This window comes from Helicoverpa armigera, chromosome 8 (assembly GCF_030705265.1).
Source record: "Helicoverpa armigera isolate CAAS_96S chromosome 8, ASM3070526v1, whole genome shotgun sequence".
Taxonomy (NCBI): Eukaryota; Metazoa; Arthropoda; class Insecta; order Lepidoptera; family Noctuidae; genus Helicoverpa; species Helicoverpa armigera.
The window spans coordinates 7,811,099-7,832,764 of record NC_087127.1 but is presented as its reverse complement, the minus strand read 5'-3'; the positions used below and the strand labels follow the sequence as shown (position 1 = coordinate 7,832,764).

At 34.4% G+C, this 21,666-nt stretch overlaps 1 protein-coding gene across 1 annotated transcript in view; it reads left to right on the top strand.

Moving 5' to 3' along the window:
- Window positions 1–7,144: 7,144 nt before the first annotated feature.
- LOC110374799 (uncharacterized) overlaps window positions 7,145–21,666 on the top strand; it is a 340,622-nt gene continuing 326,100 nt past the window's right edge. Inside the window, exon 1 of the mRNA XM_021332680.3 lies at window positions 7,145–7,157. The gene's annotated coding sequence lies outside the window, so the exon portion shown is untranslated. The remainder of the gene's footprint in view (window positions 7,158–21,666) is intronic.

Genomic DNA, 21,666 nt, shown 5'->3' with positions numbered 1-21,666 from the left:
GGAATGGAGTCGTGACTTCGTTATAGATAAGAGTAATCTGTTCCATTTTTAAATAAGTTCAGCCATTATTTAAAAAGTCAATCAATAGGTTTATTTATTTGATAGTCCGTGGTCAAATAAAGATAATAAGCAATCAATAATCATTAGGTGTATTTATCAAAACGATTAATCATAATAATAAGTTTTTGCCTCAACTTTAATACTTGGAACAATTTCTATCTCCGTTGCTTGAATTGTTATTGTAGTTCAATTCTCACACACACAACCACAAAACAGTCCACCCACACAAACAAAAAGAAACAATATTTCAAACAGAACATACGTATATTAAGCAAGTAACAACTGCGTGGAGCGCGCTTGCTAATTGAGTAATTCCTTTAAGACGTTCGTTATGATTATCAACTAGGACCGACTCCCGAGGGGCGAAACTTTGCGAAGTACTTAGCACTTCTCTTCTGAATACGTGTGATATGTAGGTGCCTACGTTGCGGCGGCGTGAGGCGTCGAACCGTTGATGTACGAAGATATTTGAATGGGGAATAGTGCAATGACTTAACGACTTTAATATGTCCTTTATAAATACTATAGGGACTCAGGATGATAGACCTTGGCAAATTTTTAGTAACATATCTTTATGTACGGAGTACCCCACTAAGATAAAGGGGTTATCATAAGAAGAATTTATAAACTCCAAAACACTATTATCGTATATGGCTTGTCTTGTTTGTCTTTTGTTTTATTTGATTTGATCTCTGCAACCATAATTATCTCAATACCAAATCACAAATATATATTTTTTTCAATTTTCGTACTACCCTCGCTTTGGTCACTCACCAATGGGTTTCATTATCATTTCTGGGAACTTTAAACCTTCTTAAGGCCTACGCAGACCGGGACGGAATGGCAAGGGATTTTAATTTTTACTAATGGACATTCAACCGTACTGTTACAGAAATACGACATAAATTGCTATGCTTTAAAACGATGCCGTGGCATTGAAAGGGATTTAATCGAAAAGACACGCCACAGGCTCCCGTGGCGGGACGCCGCGGCATACTGCGGTAGGCAACGGCATGACACGGACTCCGGTGCTCGTCACAGGCTCCCGTGGCGGGATGCCGCGGCATACTGCGGTAGGCAACGGCATGACACGGACTCAAACGGTCAAAATGTTCTTCTATTCCTATTATTAGCCTGTGCACTTTCTTCTTCATCTGCAATAATCGATATCAACACTAAATCCCAATCTACCATTGTAAAACTGAGGCACACCAACACTCAATCAAACGCAACTGAAGACTGCAGGCAGCAGGAGTCGCTGAGGCGTGCTTTGTCATGCCGCGGCACCCCGGGGCATGCCGTGGCAAAGTGCTGGAATGCCGCGGCACGCCGTGGCATGCCGTGGTAAAATGCTGGTATGCCGCGGTATCTAAGCAGCCGGTGTGCGCTGACTCACGGCAAAATCCCTTGCCATGACGTCCCGGTCTGCGTAGGCCCTTAATGTTATAAAATATGGCACACAATATAATAGTTACAGTGAAGTAGGTATTACGAAACTTATCGATGGCATCTAAATCAAAATTAAACACGGTAGTCACCGCCTTGAGCGTGAAAACTGACACTGATTAACAGGGTAATATACGTTATTGATAGAATAATATTATTCATGTATTTGATACCCAAGAAAGTAGTTATTAATAGAATACATAAAATTAAAGATCAGGATAAAACTTACCATTCTGCACGTTGTACTGTGGGTAGGTGATAAAATGTAGGTATGATACTGTTTCGAACGAATTTAAATGTCAAGATGGTCTGTAATTCTCAATTTATAACGTGTTTAGCGTTCAATCATCAGTCTGCGAGGATTCACATCACACAACACCAATCACAAACTTAAAACAAATGACATAACCTCTTCACAAAAACAATTGAACGCAAACTACACGGCACACAACACAAAAATATTGCACACAGAACTATGAACATTAACAGAGTGGGTACACTTCACCCAATTTCCCGGAGTTGGTCGCTAGTTAGAAAGTTATTTCGTAACTTCTTGTTACGAACACAATGACATAAGGGCGACGCTTTGAAGCCACTTCCTTTCTGCGTAACTGTTATTAGGCAGACGGTACCCCCGATTGCTGCCATTTCCAGTAAGGAGGGTATAGTGTGTCTAGATATTGATATTTGAGAATGTGCGAGCAATGTAGCTGTTTAAGTCGTTAGCAGTTTGTGGGTAGATTTTAATAGCTACTGGGAAGTTAGTGGTAGGTAGTTTGATTGTTTGATTGATAAGAAGTAATTTGAAGTTGTTCAAATGTACTTACTATCTTTATTGCATTTCATTATGTTGTTTATATTTTTAACGTGTCATAATGACGTTCGGGAAAATAATAATCCAAGGCTGAATGCGTCTATGGTCCCTCGTTTCTGCTAGCCTACGTAACAACTGGCAGCTAACAATATATTAGGGGTTAAAGTATGAAATTGCCGTTTTATTCTAGTAGGTTTTTGAATTGCCATAGAGTCTTCATGGTTTGAGGTTTTCGAATGGAACTTTTTTCACGTGGTTTCTGTGATGTTCTTCTTTTAAAAAATGTGAAACATTTGATTATCGATGTTCAATTGTTTTTGTTATTCAACTTAAACAAGAAAGATGGATACTGCGAAAATTTGAGTAATTTTTGAATATGAGTTCCGACGCGGGATTGAACGGCAGAAACAGCCCGCAATATCAATGCTGCATTTGAAGAGGTGTCTGCTAAAGAACGCGCCGTGCGATTTTGGATTAAACGCTTTCGTGGTGGAAACTTCGACTTGAAGAACGAGCCATGAGAAAGACCGCCTGACAGGTGATTAACGAGAAATTAAGAGAGACGGTGAACGCCGATCCTAGTCAAACTACCCAGATACCCAGCCGAACACCGAATAATGTTGAAAAAATTTGCAGTAAAACAGCCACGACTCATGAATCGACCTTCACCGCTATTGCTCCATGACAACGCGAGGCCTCATACAGCAAAATAAACCGTTTTAACTCTTCAGGAACTGCAGTTGGAAACTATTCGTCTTCCTCCATATTCGCCAGACCTTGCTCTAACGGACGACCATTTTTTTTTGTGATTTGGACAATTATCTACGTCACAAGAAGTTTCTTCCCAGGAGGCAGAACAAAATTCTTTCACACTGTTTGTGCAGTCTAGATCCTCAGAGTTCTATCGTAAAGGCATAAATGACCTTCTTATTAGATGACCGCAATGTATAGATAATAATGGCAACTATTTTGATTAAATAAGTTTGTTAAAAATTAAAAAAAATACAATTTAGGTTTTCAGTACAAATCGGCAATTTCATACTTTAACCCCTATTATTATACATATGTATCAGATGGGCAGATTGCAGTAAGTAATAATATAACCCGGCCCCGTATGAAACAGCAAAGTATAGACGGATACAGAACTACTTCTATTGTATGGATAAAAAGCGGCCTACAGCCATAATTTTCAAATCCGTTCAGTAGTTCCTGAGGTCCGAAGAAAACAAACTGTTCAGCTTTACAATATAAGTATGAAATATTGAGTTAAACATAATCAAGTAATAAGTGTGAGCTCAGACGGTAAGGCGCCTTCCCTTCCATATAAACATAAAAGCCAGTGATAAATCTTCAGTACTGATACACGTTACATTAGAAGCTCTTGTGATACCAATAGTCGCGGTGTTGTTGTTAGAACACGCTGTAGAGTAAGGCTGGTTTTACACTGTTGTGTAATGCTAGATATATTGTAACATGCATTATGTTTAAGGGTTGTAGTTTTATATTCAGAGTCACGTTAAATTCGTGCGTCCCTAATGTCATATCTGTCATGTGTCAAATCTGTCATGACAATGTAACGTCAGCTGTCAGTTTTTGAATGAGACTCAGTTTGCTTGGCACCGTCGAACGTGCAATAGTGTAAGCATTGGTGTCTGTAATTAAATTCTTAATATATCGATTATATTATGTTCCGTGTTTGATTTTTCCCTTCTGAGTTTTACAATATGTATGTCAATATAATTGCGCAATATTATGAAATTGAGCTTTATTTACGTTTAGGGTTAATATTAAAGATTGCACAATGGTTTTTAGCAAACATTTAAACTGACCAATATCACAAAATACAACAGAAGTCAATCTACATATAAAGCGCGTTCGAGTCACGCAGACATAGGTGTCTATGTGTGCGTGTTCACAGACGCCCTGTCTCAAAGCAACTCAAAACAGTGCGAGCGCGGCTGCCGCTTTCTTGAGATACGCGCGTCACTCACAAGGTAGATAAATGTGCACGCGTTGTGATACCTGCTTAACTGTAATTTGACTGTAATATTTTTAATTTTAATAACAAAAGAAAAAGTACTAATAATGGAGCAACAAAAAAAGTCGTATTATAATGTTCAGTGGACGGTTGTTTTAATACAACAATAAACATTTTTTAGCCTGCCGTATTACCTATAGTATGTACCTACTTATTTTCTCATATTTCGATGGTTCGTTTAATAAACGCAGTAGGTAGGTACAGTTAGGTGGGTAGGTAAGCGCCCCGGCGGCCTCTGGCCCAACCTCCCAACCTACCCTCAAAGGTTATTACTAGTAGGAGTTGATAATTTTTGTGATCATGGCGAGAGTATGTTGTAAGGTAGACGAAATAAAACTCGCACATCAAGGTTTCTGTAGGTAGAAGCAAGCTTAGATCAGGGACTGTACCAACCCATTACATACATTTTTTTTTTTCGCAACTAAAGAGGTACTTTGTTTTACATTGTGTTTTATGGTATATATGTATGAATAACAAAATTATAAATTGCGGTTTCTGAAAAAGTTCGGTATCTCGTTCAAACGAATTTCCGTTGAAAGTGTTTATTAACCTCTTGTACCTATGCCACATTAAATATTTTATTATTATTGGTTTATATTTCATTTTTCCTGTTTTAATCTCAACAATAAATCAAATAATTAGATACGAGTACCACTACCACGTTAGTTTTATGCGCATAAAAAAGTTGACAGCCCTAGCGCGACCGCCGAGTTTAGGCATGAAAAGTGAAGTACATACATGAGATTGACTTCTGTTGTATTTTGTGCACATATATCGTTATATTTCGCAATGACATTGACCGTCTAGGGAGCCTAAGAAAGAGATAAAAGCGTATATGTTAATGGTGAATGGACATAAGCCAATAATATGATATCGGGGCCTCACCTATACAAAGTAACGACTATATTCCTTGACCGAAAAAACATTTGCCCTCGTATAATTTCGTACTTAAAATAAACGTTTTGTGGTTCATATAAAAATATTGCTTATAAAATATATATTTGCCGCAAATATGACTTTATTTGCTTTATTGAAAAGCTGATAACTCACCTGGAACTTGACAAAAGAAAATATTATTTCCTATTTGGGATTAACCTACATATGGCATTTTCCTGGAGTTATTATTAGGTATCGGCTTGCGGGGCTTTTTCGCAATTGCCTCAGGTGAGAACAATACTATTTGGAAACAATTTGCTGGTACAATATACACTTATGCGTAGGTTTAGTTTGTAGGTCAATGATTTTCTTGATATTATTTTAATAATAATAAACGTTCATTAAAATAAACTTACAAGGTTTGGCTTTATTATTGATAAATAAATTGCCATAGTTGGCGTTTATTGGTCGAGGCCTACGTTCAGCAGTGGATGGCGGTTGGCTGATATGATGATGATCATTGATCAACATGACGAAGGTTGATAGTTTTAATAAAATTTATTCTTTCACACTTCGACGTTATATTGTTGCTACCGCACATTATTTCGCTATACATACACATCACCACTCGTGCTCTGATTAGTGATGTGCTTCAATATTTTCGGTAGTCACTTATCGATTTTATATCTCTTCTAGAAATACATACATATTTTTTTAAATTAATAAATATTTCGTAAACTTTGCAAATCCTTTCTGAAATAACCCATTTATATTTAATACTTTTTATAACACTTTTACTTTACTTTAAATATTATAGTCATTGTAAGGGCGCCCTAAGCTTGGCAATCGTCGGTCGCGGAGTGACGACGCGCGGCGCCACTTGTCGCTACGGCACACATGTCGCAAGACGCTTGCATCGCCACTTGTGCTGTGATTAGTGATGCGATATATTGGCAGTCATTTAGTTTTATCGACTTTGTTCATCGTGGGTATTACAGAAAAAAACTTTAAATATTTGATTGTGTTATATTTTTTCCATTTAATGTTTAATTTTAATGTTTGGAAAAACATTGTTTTATTATAATGTTAATTTGATAGAGCCTAGTGATATTTTGTGATAAGTAATGCCTTATATAAATTAATGAGTTTCATTGATCAATAAACTCAATCAAATAGAGTGCCTTACTTTAGCCTACATAACTTAATACCTAATTTAATGGAAACCTAATAAAAATATACATTAACTTAACCATTGAATTCACTTCATTACATCAAAAGCAAACCAAAGATTTATATTACTTCAACTAAATTAATGTAAGACCCTCAGAACACCCTCTTACTCTCAAACCAATACATTCGAGTACAAGATTACATTGTAAACCGTAATCGTAAATCTAAATATCGATAAAACTGTAACATTTGATAGGGGATCACTAGTGTAGTCCCCGAACGGTAATGCAACTGTATCCAATTCGTTATCGGATCCGACTTGGATTTGTCGCCGTCTCAACTCACAATGGTAAATTTTCGATGTGGCTACACCACTGTTGTGTGGAATTGAATGTGTCTATCTAAACAAAATAATAATATGTTACTTTCTGTTACGTATATCAATGGCCAGTGTAAATAAAAAAAAACTTATTATTTTAGTAAGAAAATCTGTTTTATGTTTCAAACTGAGCTTTATTTCGCTGATGTTATTGCAAAATAAATCTACAGTTTACATTTCGTGTACAAGCAAAAAAAAAACATATTGAACAAAATACTCAACCAAAATCCGACGTAACAAAAAAAAAACAACAAAAATAATAAAACGAAAGCTCTTACTGAGCATCAGTAATTCCCATCAACATTTTTCACATGAACAACAGAAACCCGATTACCGAATGAATTCGTTAAAATTTACATCGCAAATACTGAACATCAATTTCATTAGCAAACAGTATTAATCTCAGCAGCGATATGTAATAACTACGTTATATTTACTCTGTAATTGCCTTCGGGTATGCGTGTAATTAAACTGATAGTTGTTTGTCCTAGCAAATTAATCGATAACCTTATCGGTTAATGATGTACATCTCTATTATTGTCTTTTTGACTGACGTCGCTTTGTTGAAGAGTAATTTTGGAAAAAAATGGTCATGAATAACGTAGCGTATCTATCTTCTAAGCTCTGTCAAAAATGATTGTATCAGTAACACGGACCTGGAGATTTTCGGAAAGGTTCTAGCATGTTCTACTAAAATAATATTCAACCAATTCAGTAACCAAAAGATAGGTAATTTCCATAGGAGAATTTTCCAGCAAGGGACATATCGATTGAGGAGTAAACTCGCAAAAGGCACAGATTTTATTTTACATATTATAGGGGCTTACAAAATACTTTATAAATGCAACGACACAAAAGCTGATGTTATTTTAAGGTCCGTAGAGAATAGCTTTATTGTACCATGATGAAAATCCAGATACAAACAAAACATGTTCAGGTAAATAGCCACACAATAACACGGCTACCCGACATTACCGCGGACGAACCGTGTAATTTCTTTAAAACAATGCTTTCTTATCTCACAATAGCCAACAAAAGGCGTCGAAAAGGGGAGCTGTCCTAATGGCCCAGAATTTCAGATTATTATTTTTTTCACGTGACCTTAAGATAAAAGTTTCAAAAGCAATAACAAAAGCCAAAACTTAATGTAACAGGTAAAATTTTTAATTTGAAAAACGATGAAATGTTAGACCCGCAAGAACACTTTCGAACGTAAAGCATTACTTTACGTTCGAAATCGACGCGAACCGAAGGAAAAAAAACTTCGTAAAAAGACACCGAAGTCAGTAAATTTTTGATATAGGGAGGTACGCTTAAGGATTCCGCAGAAAGTTTCGGTCAAGGGCTGTATAGCTTTACGACTTACGGCAAAGGTTCGGATAAAATTGTAAAAGTAAACGCGGCGAATATCAATAAAATTAGTTTTATGTCGCCAATGCGAGTAGCGGAAACTTTCTCAATCATTTTATCGAATCAGAATGCGTGTGTAAGGGGAACATTTTACGAAATATGTTTAGTGTTGCTATTCAATGTGGAATTTCTATGACGTACTTGAAATGTATTAGACGCCGCTCTCTTAGGAATTGGAACACATTACTGCGTGATCTTATTAAAATAGCTAGGAATTATTTAGAAGTACCTCTTTCGCTACAATCTCACAATGGCTTGTAGGTACACAATATGTTTTATAATGTTCGTGGATTGTAAAACTAGGCTTAAGTTACAGAAAAATAACAATAGAAAAATCAAATGTGGGTAAAACCATTATCATCCAAATACACAGACCTTTTAGGCAATTTAATAAAAAAAAACTAAAAAACACGCTTTTTATAGAAAAAACGAACTAAAAAATAGAAAATAAATTTTAATGAATTTAAATTAAGAAAACAGTGTTAAAAATTTCAATGAATATAAATTAATAATAGTGTGAATACAAAAAAAATATATTTAAAAAACCGTGGGGTGCATGGTGTTAATAGTTATAAATATTTTATTGACAGATATGAGTACAGTGATTTTCATTTCGATAATATCTTAAAAGCACCCCACGCTTTTTTTAAATATTTTTTTTGTATTCACACTATTATTAATTTATATTCATTGAAATTTTTAACACTGTTTTCTTAATTTAAATTCATTAAAATTTATTTTCTATTTTTTAGTTCGTTTTTTCGATAAAAAGCGTGTTTTTTAGTTTTTTTTTAACTATTATTTATTTTCTACTTTTTAGTTTGTTTTAAAACTATTATTTGTTTTGTAGAATTAAAATTCTCTTTAGTATACAAAAATTTGTCAATATTAGAGAAAACGGCTAAAGAAAATTTATTGGAAATAAAAATTAACGTCGAGTCCTGCCTTATCGACTGTAGAGAAAAATTCTAGAAAATTTTAATTAATTTTCTTACCTTATCGACTATAGATGAAAATTATATAAATTAACAAAAATCATATTTTGCAAATTGAAAAGCCTAGAAGTCGGTGTCTAATGGATGTTACTAAGTTAATTTTGCCACCGACTTCTAGGCCGATGCACCTAAAATTAGTTTTTTTTTTGCTTTTTAGTGTTTTGGGAAGTCGGTTTAAATTTTTTGTAAAAAGGTTATTTATTTAAAGCTTTTCAGTGATACGAATAGTTGTCACTATCCATACAAGTGGGAAGTTCTCATCAATACAAAGAATATAAGTCCAAACGAGGTATTTTACATATTCAGTTGTCGAGTTCCCTCGACTTTCTCTGGTCTCCATCATCAGGTCAGCTCCAAATCTTCACTGTTGCATAGGTCTTGTCAATACGAATAATTTAAGCCCAAACACGAGGTAGTTTACATATTCAGTTGTCGAGTTCCCTCGACCCTCTCTGGTCTCCATCATCAGGTCAGCTCCAAATCTTCACAGTTGAATAGTGCTTTTAGGCGTACACCTAAGTGTCAAGTTTTTACCCTATGTATGCCTACAACTTTTGAAGGTTGCCCTCGATTTCTCAGGGTTTCCATCATCAGATCCTGACTTGATGACTATGGGACTAACTGGCAGCTATTCCGAGTCGAACAAAAAAAGAATCACGTAAATCGGTCTATAAACCTCGGAGTAATCGATGTGTATGTGTAACCTCCACCTTTTTGGGAAGTCGGTTAAAAATTGAATAATTTTATCAAATTAGTGTATTGTCATCGGTCCTCAATAAATCTACAAAGTTTGAACGAAATCTGGCCGTTTAAAGTGGGTCAAAATCGCGCCGAAAGAAGTCGGTTACAAACATACAGGTGAAGCTAATAAAAAGCGTGTAAAAATATATAACGTCATAAATATCAATTCAGTACATAAAAAATCTCAGTCTATCGAACTCGAAAACACCTAAGTTTGTCCACAACTTCCCAGCCAAAACCAGTGCCACTTAATTTATGCGCGATTACCCCATCAAGCGGTCCTATAGAAACTTTGTTTACAGCTACCATATCTTAACTTACCTATATTTACGAAGGGTACGCTTCGTATCAGGTAGAGAGAAATTTAGGGGAACTACAGTATCATTAATCCCAGGAGACAATGTAGTTAACGATGACCCACTTTATCTATATTTCTTGGGGCCACTAGTTCCCAGCACGATTAGTTGCTCTGATATTGGATGAGATATCAGGTGAAGGCTGTTATATTGTTCCTTGTGATAGGCACTAGTAAAATAATTTAATAGTTCGTTTTGTAGCAAGTCATCAAATGACATCTCAGACAGTTGTTACGAATAGTCCGACCACTACAGGGGTTCCCCATAAAACTGGGTTGAAAAGGACAGTCAGATAGGCTGCTGTTCCATGTAAAACATTAGTGCTCACCTGCTTCTGGTTGGATTGGAGCCGGTCCCAATGTGGTTGGGAAAAGGCCTAAGCAAATGATGTTTCGTTGTACTGAATCTAATTGTTTTATTTTATAAACGTGCAACGAGCAAGACTGTTTGTACTTTTTAGACAACTTACAGCTCTAAAAAATAAATAATAGTTTAAAAAAAAACTAAAAAACGCTTTTTATAGAAAACCAAACTAAAAAAAATATAAAATAAATTTTAATGAATTTAAATTAAGAAAATAGTGTTAAAAATTTCAATGAATATAAATTAATAATAGTGTGAATAAAAAAAAATATTTAAAAAAGCGTGGGGTGCATTGCATCGTGTCAATAGTTATAAATATTTTATTGACGGATATGAGTAGAGTGTTATCATTTCGAGAATATCTTAAAAAGCACCCCACGCTTTTTTTAAATATTTTTTTTTATTCACACTATTATTAATTTATATTCATTGAAATTTTTAACACTATTTTCTTAATTTAAATTCATTAAAATTTATTTTATATTTTTTTTAGTTTGGTTTTCTATAAAAAGCGTTTTTTAGTTTTTTTTAAACTATTATTTATTTTCTACTTTTTAGTTTGGATTATTTATAATACCTTTTTAATTTTAAACCTGCCTAACCTAGCCTTGTTAGTTAAAGGAATCAAGATATTTTGCATACTATTGTCGAGATAATTTAACGGAGATTAATTCTATACTTGCTAAAAATTAATTTAGTTCAATAGAAACGGAAATAACATGCGTAAAACATAAAACTTATTCAACTACGGGTAAAATACATATTTTGGATGTTGGTCTCTTGATGGTTGAGGATTTGGTGCGTAACGTGACGACACGGGTGATATTACGAATAGTTGTCACTATCCATACAAGTGGGAAGTTCTCATCAATACAAAGAATATAAGTCCAAACGAGGTATTTTACATATTCAGTTGTCGAGTTCCCTCGACTTTCTCTGGTCTCCATCATCAGGTCAGCTCCAAACCTTCACTGTTGCATAGGTCTTGTCAATACAAATAATTTAAGCCCAAACACGAGGTAGTTTACATATTCAGTTGTCGAGTTCCCTGGACCCTCTCTGGTCTCCATCATCAGGTCAGCTCCAAATCTTCACAGTTGAATAGTGCTTTTAGGCGTACACCTGAGTGTCAAGTTTTTACCCTATGTATGCCTACAACTTTCGAAGGTTGCCCTCGATTTCTCAGGGTTTCCATCATCAGATCCTGAGCTGATGACTATAGGACCAACTGGCAGATATTCCGAGTCGAACAAAAAAAGAATCACGTAAATCGGTCTATAAACCTCGGAGTAATCGATGTGTATGTGTAACCTCCTCCTTTTTGGGAAGTCGGTTAAAAATGGAATAATTTTATCAAATTAGTGTATTGTCATCGGTCCTCAATAAATCTACAAAGTTTGAACGAAATCTGGCCGTTTAAAGTGGGTCAAAATCGCGCCCAAAGAAGTCGGTTACAAACATACAGGTGAAGCTAATAAAAAGCGTGTAAAAAGCGGTTCAATTTCACATTTGAAACAGCTATGATTATATTTATCCTTTATAATTTATGTCAGCAACTACCTACCTCGTCTAAAGCTCTTACTATGTCGAGCAAGGTTGCTGTTATTTTGTTTGTTAGTAGAGGATTATCGTGGGCACCCGATCCAACCGGTACATGCAATTCGATTGCCTCGAGTGCCCGATAGTCACGACACAGGACGGTCTCGAATAAATCCAGTCAATTCCTACCAAGCATAGTGTTGAACAACATTTTTTAATTGCTTTCGATATCAGTCGAGTTATTTCTACGTATTTTCTGTTTTAAAATATTAATTAAACCGACATACACTTGTCTATTGATACGCATAAAACATCAATTTCACCAGCTGACTTTGCCTCAAGCGGTTTGCAAATCCAATTATCCCTTAATTTGAACGAGGTCTTACTAGAGAACTCAATGCATTCACTAAAAAGTTTGATTTAAAACATCAGCTTCAATAATTAGTTATGGTTGATTTTTTTAAAATTAGAACGTGAGTTTTAAAATGTCATAGTCTTCGGAAGTTATTTGGGCACCGCGATGAATAATAATGGTCTCACCTCACCGCTTCGGTTTACATTGTAAATCTGCTGCGAGTAAACAACCGTTTGTAATTAACATTTTAGTAGGCGAGTGTATTATTAACGTATTTCCGCGTTTAATTAGGATGTCTACGATTTATTTATACAAAATTTTAGGGAAAATTTTCAAGTTCCCTTGATTAGTTTATGAATTTTAAATGTTATTTGTTGCGTGGTTTCGGTGTTTTAGCTTTTCATTAAAGGTTTTATTGAGTGTGGGCTGACTCCTGACATTTGGGCACAACGAAAAATATTCTTTCTTTTTTTATTGTAAAAATAGATTTTGTGGGGGCTTCAATATAATTAATCACTTTGACTTACAACTTTTATCATTAAAATAAGATTTGTTTGCTTCAAAATAAATAGATAGAGTAAATTGAAAGAAATGTTAGTCTTTTTTTTTAGATTATGAATAAAAATAACCTAAAATGTTAACTGGAACATCATCTTACCCAAGAAGTTAGTGATAGAGAATTTAAGTTTTACAGAATTTTTTATATTTTACGCGTTCAGTAATTATAATATGACAGTTAGTGCCACTTACAACAGCTCGAAGCTTGCCACATTTCAAATTAATCATTCATGATTAAATATGTTCGTATCATAACTAGGGTTGCCAGATATCTGGGAAATCCGGGATTGTCCCGGAATTACATGTCTTGTCCCGTGCCCAATTATACCTTAATACACGAGTTTTTTTCATTTTGTTACTAGTAGCAGGCCGCTTCCCTCCCTTTAATTATCCCGCCCAACCTCAAAAATCGCTTCAATTTACAAAATGATTACCATTGTTCGTTCTAAAGAAGTGAGTCCAGATTTCGCAAGTCTTTTTAAGGACTTCAAAAACGGTCTTCAAACATTTCAATACAAAATAAAGCCAAAAAAAATATGTAGGTATTTTAATTTTTCATATTTTTGTTCGTAATCCTCGAATTGTCCTTGAAATACCTGTATCTGGCAACCCTACTCATAACGTATTTAGTTCAAACGGTTGTAACTAGTAATTTTACCAGAGTCGACAAGTACACTTATAATTACTGATTCACAATACGTGGTTCGTCAGAAATTATTCATTGAAATGTTAGGAAAATAATAGTTGCTTATAAGTCGTAGTAAAATCTCTGTTGTATAATATAAGCCATAGTGTTGGGGAATGTTGATGTTGTACTCCCCTTATGTAGTGTTTTATCTTTCTTTCTTTCTGTATTCTTTATTGCACACTAAATAGTAAATACATAAGGAATACAGACAGTTATGTACAACGGCGAGCTTAACCTAAAATTGGGTTCTTAAGCACTCCCCTTATGTACTCTCTTATATACTCCTCTTATGTACTCCTCTTACGTTTTCCTCTTGTGTACACCTCTTACATACTCCTCATATGTACTCTCTTATGTACCTGGATTGCATTATTTCTGCTGATGCTTTTTCAAACAATACTTAGTTCTAAATCATGAATTTTCAAGTGTTTTATTCGATTTTATTTGCACCTGTACGTATTCGAAATTTTGCGTTCCTCTGTACAGAAAGTAACTTCGCTGTTTTAACCGCTTCAATAAACATTAAGATTTAGCGAAGTAGAACGTTCGGTAGGAATATAGTCTATCGAAGTATTTCAGTAATCGTATTGCTGTGTTTCAGTTTTTATTTGGACCTGCTGGATTGTCTCTCGTACCTATTATTAAATCTCAAAACTAAAATGTTTAACACGCTTAATATTTATTATATATTGTATATAAAGGAATCGACAATGATCAAGCAAACAGAAAATGGGTTCTTTAGTCACAAAAAGTATAAATTATAATTCTATCACCTGAAACATGCTTCGGACTTCTATTTGTTTTCCACTTTTCTTCAAACCGTTCCTTTAGATTAATTACATAAAAGTGTCCTTACATATTCAACTGACATGCTTCACAGAAAGTCAAGGTCACGTTAAGGTCAAGGTCAAGGTCAAAGTATCAGTCGTTAGTATTGGAGACTTACTTTTATTATATAAATGACAATCGATTACCTATTATGGTCCTTTCCACCGTATCTTTTGATCTTCAATTTAAAGGTGCTTCCTTACGAAGGTTAATCAAATTTGCGATATGAAAAGAAAATAATTTCAATTTCTCTTTCCTTAAATGAATTATCTAAGTGTTATTTTTCTGTGAGTAACAATAAGGGCCAAAAACAAATTAGGTATACTTTTTACGTTTATCCAACGAGTAACAGTACCTACATGTATAGGTATTCATTTTACAAACTTATTTTATCCATTTATTGAATTCATTCGTTCGGGTACCTATCAAAACGTCTTCTTATTTTTTGTGTCCCAATTTAAACAGTTCCAGACGTTTTCCTTGTTCCCCTGAAAATAACAGCCGCAAGCAACATTAAATTGATATTAGCTGCAAGTGTAAAGCCATTTTATTTCCCGTACATTAGCTCCTAGTTTTCGCACTTAAAGGTCTCTGAAGAAAAGATTTATTAATGGCGGGGCAGCCACAGGTACACCAAGGAATAAAAATAAAACACATTTAAGTACGGCAAAGATGTAATAAATAACTGATGTTAAATTGACTGCGAAGAGCTTATGGGCCCGAAACTCGAAACAAAAGGGAAATTGGCTTGGTTTCCCATTGATTTTCAACGGGGAAAATGAGTTTGAAGAATTTTATATAAGGATTTGCTTTATGTGAAAGTAAATGTTTTTGAAATGGGGATATTGAATTTGTACGGTAATATTCAATGTGGTATACGTTAAGCTTGGAGTAAAATTAGTTCATAAAAATCAGACATTATAAAATTTTAGTACTTGGACAAATTGGAATCATTTTAGTAAGATACCTACGATCAAAAGGTTTTCCCACAGAAGACACATAATTGCGTAAACACATGACCATACTTTCCTTGTAAATGTAAAAAGGAACCATCATAAGAAAAAAACATGACTATATTAAGACGAATTGCAACACATGTAATGCTTGAGGAAGACTCTTACATAACTTCGTCTGTCACAACGAGCATAAAGTTCGGAGACAGGTACTCAGCATTATTTATTTATCTTTACCCCAAGGGTTTGTACAGTTCACACTTTAACTGTTGGTTTAATACTCGCATACGGAAAATATTTATATTCTTTATTCCCAAGAATAAGTAAAGTAAGATAAAGTTTGTAGTTACCTTAGTAAGAAAACTTTCCAAAGAATCGTGAAAATAATATTTTAATATCATGATTTTCCAATGATACTTTTTTGTTTTTTTGTACAGTAATAATTATAATATTATAAGGAACAAAGAAAATAATGTTGTATTTTTTATCAACAAGGGTATTTTTGACGCGTTTTAGATATAAGTTTTTTTTTTATTCTTTTACTAGGATAGTTTTTTTTTGTGTTGTAAATATTCATGTAAATAACTATGTGTAAATAAAACTATTTTATGTAAAAAACAATGCTAATATTTGATCTGCTAATATTTTTTATTCAGTACTTTACATTTCACAGGTGAAATCAAAACACAGCAGCAACATTTTCTGTTTACATTCCAATTTGAAACTATTATATTTCAAACGATTGCACAGTTCGGATGCACATTTATTTGGACAACTATTTTGAACTGTCAAAATTAGTTTTAGAACAAAATTCTCGTATTGCAGTGAAACTTTTTTGATGGAATGATGTAATATTTCAATCTAGTATTAATTTGATTTTTATGGCAGAGTACAATCAGTGTTGGATTCTATTGTTTATTTTGTTAGATTCTACGTTTGATGTAGTTAGCTGAACAGGGTTAGTGAGGATAAGCCGTGTTTAACGATTTCTGATTGACTTTTCGGAGAATTGGGAAATAATTCCATAGAGTTATTAGTACAACCACTATGATGTAACTACGGGGCGAAGAAAACTTGTTTCATATCTTATATTATCACATGTATATATGTATATTATCAATCTGTTGTAAGATCTAGCTGTTGCTAGAAAATTTTAGTTAAAGCCTACCTCGTCTCTAAAAAGGTTCGACAGCATTAAAAACCTATTCAAAAGACTCAAAATTAACAATACTTTACCACCCTAAACACAGCAAAAAACCTATAAATAAATCAAGTTACATTGCGCGGGGACTATTGAATACCATTCTTCATGATATACTGAACTTCGCTATTATCATAACGGCTTCAAATGATATACTGGCCTTGTTTTGACGTACGCTCCATATCCATGAAATGGAAAAGTTACTGAACAAACGTGTAAGTAGTCTTTTATTTATTGGGTGGAAGTTCAAAGATTCGCGATACGGATATTTTTTTTGTAATAACCGTTTTATTAGGGCTCAACTCTGAATTGGAAGGGTGGAACGAGATATAGGTATAGACTTTTGAGGGTAAAAGGGAACGTAATTAGTTGTGTATGGTCAAATATTTTTGATTAGTAAACTTTATGTTGTTTGTGAAGACAACAATGTAGCTCAGATACAATAAGTTTTATTTACAAAAGTTCAAAATTATAATTGATGCACGATCTATCTATCTGACTACGTATGCAAAAAGGACTTATGAAAAATCCAATCAAAATATCAAATTGTGTTCAATTACCAATACATAAAAAAAATAAACATAGCATATTCCAAAGTATTCGTTTAACAGTTAATCAAACAAGAAACATCATATCATAATTGTTGGTAAAAAGTTTTCCGTTTCAAGAATTTCGCGATACAAACCGAGGGAGAGATGTATAAATATTTATTGTACAGGTGGTATAAACCGCTCGAGGATATTGGAGGATAAATTGATTGTTCGGGGTCGGTTTTCCATTTAGATATGGAAATTTCCGGGATTGTGTACGAAAATCTTCGATTTTACCTACCTATACCTTTTTTTTTTCAACAAATCACGCTAAGAGCGAGCGCTGGTTTTTAGTTTTTTTTGTGGACGTCGTAATTTGAACATGAATTTTGCTGAAAAAGCTGTATTTCACTTTTTGTATTATTTTTACCCTAGTTTGTGCAATATGATCCAAATTATCGTCCAGCAAAAAATAAAATATGTTTTATAATTTTATTTCACTTACCTATAAGAATATTTCTTTATTAAATAGCTAACATACGACATGTTCTGGGTTTATAAAGCATAACTCCATAATCATGTAATGCATGGCTTAAAGGTAAAATGCCCAACAACAATACTTCAGGGCAGTTAAAAGGACCGCAGCAATTTCGATTCTGCTTCGACCGTAAAAGAAATACAGCCGTCACAAATTTATTTATGTTCAGTTATTGTACGTCATGTCCCAGTGATCGTAATAAAACATAGCGTTTACATCCGTGACCCACAAGAGACGACGTTCAAACAAACGTGACCCTTTCAGCATGATATTATTAGATTCAGAATGAACGGACCTAACATATAAACAACGGACAAACGATCGACTCCCATGATAAAGGGTTCGTCCATACGATATTAATTCAATAACAAAGGTCATTGTTGTCTCTTTTTATCCCCGAATTGGATACTCGAAATGTTTCATTTTACTCTTATTTTGTTACCGTTTGACTTTTCTTCTTATAAGTGAAATTGAAGATTGAAATTGTGTCTCTAACTCGGCCCGCGATTGCTTGCCTCAAACTTTCCAAGTTTTGATATCGTATTACTCAGCGTTTTTAGATATTGCCTTTTCAATAAAAATATATTATTCCCTATTTTATCGACAGGTCTTTAATAGTTTTCGGAGAATAAAGGCGCTTAAAATTATTTATAGCTATCCTTTAAATAGTCTTGAACAAAATGAACGCGTCTGGTTGGAAAAATTGATAACGGATATCTATTTTATTATTAATCTAAAATAGACCAATAAATCAAGTTCTTAGACAGCTATCAAAAGACATTCACAGCCTATATCAAGAATATTAGTGTAAGTTGTTCGAACTAATGCAAATGCCCCGAAACTAAATTGAAACGAATGGCTCCAAGTTATATACTAATTAGACGACGTCGCAAGAACTTTGTACGTATAGTACGTCTCCTTAGAGTGTCGAAATTAGAGTTAAACTAAACTTGTTTACCTTTCTGCTGAGCTGTTTATATGAAAGTTTGCAAATACGCCACCTCGGGGAAGTAAAATTTTGCTTAAAAGTGCCATGCCCGAAGTTTGCTTAGTTCTCTCATGCCTCAAAGTAGTTAAGTAATTTGTATAAAATTGTTTTACTTGAACAAGTTTTGCATCTGTTCGCGTTCTCTGTGGTTATCATAAAAGCTGTACGCGGCGAACATTGTCAATGTGGTGTGTTTAGTATGTTGTTTTTAGCACCAAAACGTTTGGTGGTGACGTCATTTTATGGTAAATGAACCTTCAGACTCTAGATCTTCACCAAGTTCACTTATTAACTTACTAAATGGGTTACGAATCGAAACAAAAAAACCTCATTCATTTACTTAATATTTGACAACTTTATAACTCCATATCTGTGTGTCTTTATGGCTGTCTAAATGGCACAACATGTTTCTCTCATCTCAGTTTTACGTCACCATAGAGAGAAACCCCCATGCTAATAAAATGCGAACTTCCTCTATGCAAGGTCGAAGTGATTTCACGATAAAGGGAAATACAATCGTGTCAAGGTGAGGTTCTTTCCTTTTAATGCATAAATAAATGGTATAGAAAGTTAATTAACGTGATTGAGTGCAACCATGCTTACCTGCTTGTGTATTTTTGCAATTGCAATCACATTTTTAAGCATAAGCAGCCTTTTTATCGTCCCACTGCTGGGCCTCTCACACGGAGAAGGATTGAGCATTAATCACCACGCTTGCTCAATCCGGGTTGGTGATTTCAGACTGTAAGTATAGTCCAGGTTTCCTCAAGATGTTTTCCTTCACCTTTTAATCAGCCATTGGTGTCCAAGATATACTTAGAAAGTGCATACAAACTTAGAAAAGTTGCATTGATACTTGCCTGAACTGAAATCGAACCCACACCTTCATACTCGAGAGGTTGGATCTTTACCCACTAGGCCACCACGACTTACTCTACTCTCTCTCTCTTACTTGTATAATAAATATTATTTCGTCATTAATCCGACAACAGAGTCTTTCATAATTTATTATGGAGTTGATGTCAATATTCAATCTCTATTCAAATTGACGGATATATAGGTCATTGAAATCTGCAGTTAGTTACAATATATATATATTTCTATTGTTTTCACATTTTCATGGAAAGTGATGGAAGCGAAACTTCTCCCCTATATTTTGTTTCTTTTCAATCAATTTCAGTCGGCTCGACGCAAACAAGCAACTGTCAGTTATGAGAATGCGTTTTGGATATAAACTTCGGATTATATTAAGTTACGGAAATCAATCTCTGTTATGTTCTATTGCGAAGATTTATTGTAGTTTTATTTGGTTTATTTTGTTATTCATAGTGGTTTAAGGCTCGAGCAGACCGGATGCGTATGCGTAACCACGCGCGTAGTCACGCGTAACCATGAGTTGTAATGTATGGAAATGTATGAGACAGGCCACACCGCTTGCGTAACCACGCGCGTGTCTACGTTACGCAAGCGGTGTGGCCTGTCTCATACATTTCCATACATTACAACTCATGGTTACGCCGTAACTACGCGCGTGACTACGCGCGTGGTTACGCATACGCATCCGGTCTGCTGGAGCCTTTAACCAAGTATGGTTGTAATTAATGATCTAATTGTATGGTAGTTTTTATGTGAATACTGCATTTTTATATAAGTAAAACAAGCTTTTTATTTCAACTAAATTGCGAGTTTCTTTTAAAAAATGTATACCTAACCAATTTTAAAATTCCATTTGTACAAGGCCTCAAACACAAATAAAAATGCACCATTTTTGGGTGAACATTCACGATGAAAGACAGTATTTTAATATTCATACTATCTAACCACATTTATTTTGATATCAAAAACAACATGAAAGGGCCCGTTTCATCGACAAAGAACGCTGTTACTATCAAAAGGATTGATATAATCGTGTCGGTCCCATTCCGTTTATGTTACCAAAAAATAAACAGTCACATACTAGCGCTATCTATAGAAATACGGGAAACGTGACGTCACAATATTTTCCTGTTGAAATTTCCGCCACTTGGATAAAGATTAGGTTATGTATATCTTTACGATGTAACTTTATTCGGGGAACGTAAAGGCGGAAAAATATCGCGAGAAAGATATCATTGTGTAATATCTATTACGGTGAATATAAAGTCCGTATGGATTGCCTTCTTGAAGTTTCCTGCGTGATCTGTGAATGTATCAGCTGTTTAGTGTCCCTTGCTAAATATCAAGCAAAAGCCTCCCTTTTATGTGGCTTTTACTATGTAATAATCCGTCATATTAACGTTTCGAACACAGACCCATTTGTGATAGAAACAGAGCTATAGTTCAATAAAGTTAAATGACTTTTGTTAGAAATTGATTACATTCTAAATAACGACTGAAAATCAAACTTCGAACAAAAAGCGTACACCAGACTGTTATGTTAATAACAGAAAAACTGATAACTACCAACAATTAACAAGTCACTCAAATAAAGTCGCGTGCTCAAAACCAAACATCGAAGCCTTCCTAGCTCTGAATTATAGATGAGTTCCGAAGAAAAATAATTACTTACCGGGGAGTACTTACGTTTAATTATTTCCGAACAATTCAGTTGGCAGCCTCGAAATGGCGCCGACTAAAAGAACCTTTCAACGGGAACCAATTAGTAAAAGTAGGTGCCTACAATGCGTTCGAAGATCAATAAATTATTAACCTGACTACAAAGGACACGGTTGATAGAAATAAGTGGCGGGAAATGTACATTTTTATTAAAAACTTTTTTTGTATTTTTTACTGCATTGCCGGTTCTTGTTATTGTTAGTTTTTTTTTTTATTTGACGTAGGTATTTGAATTTACAATTTAT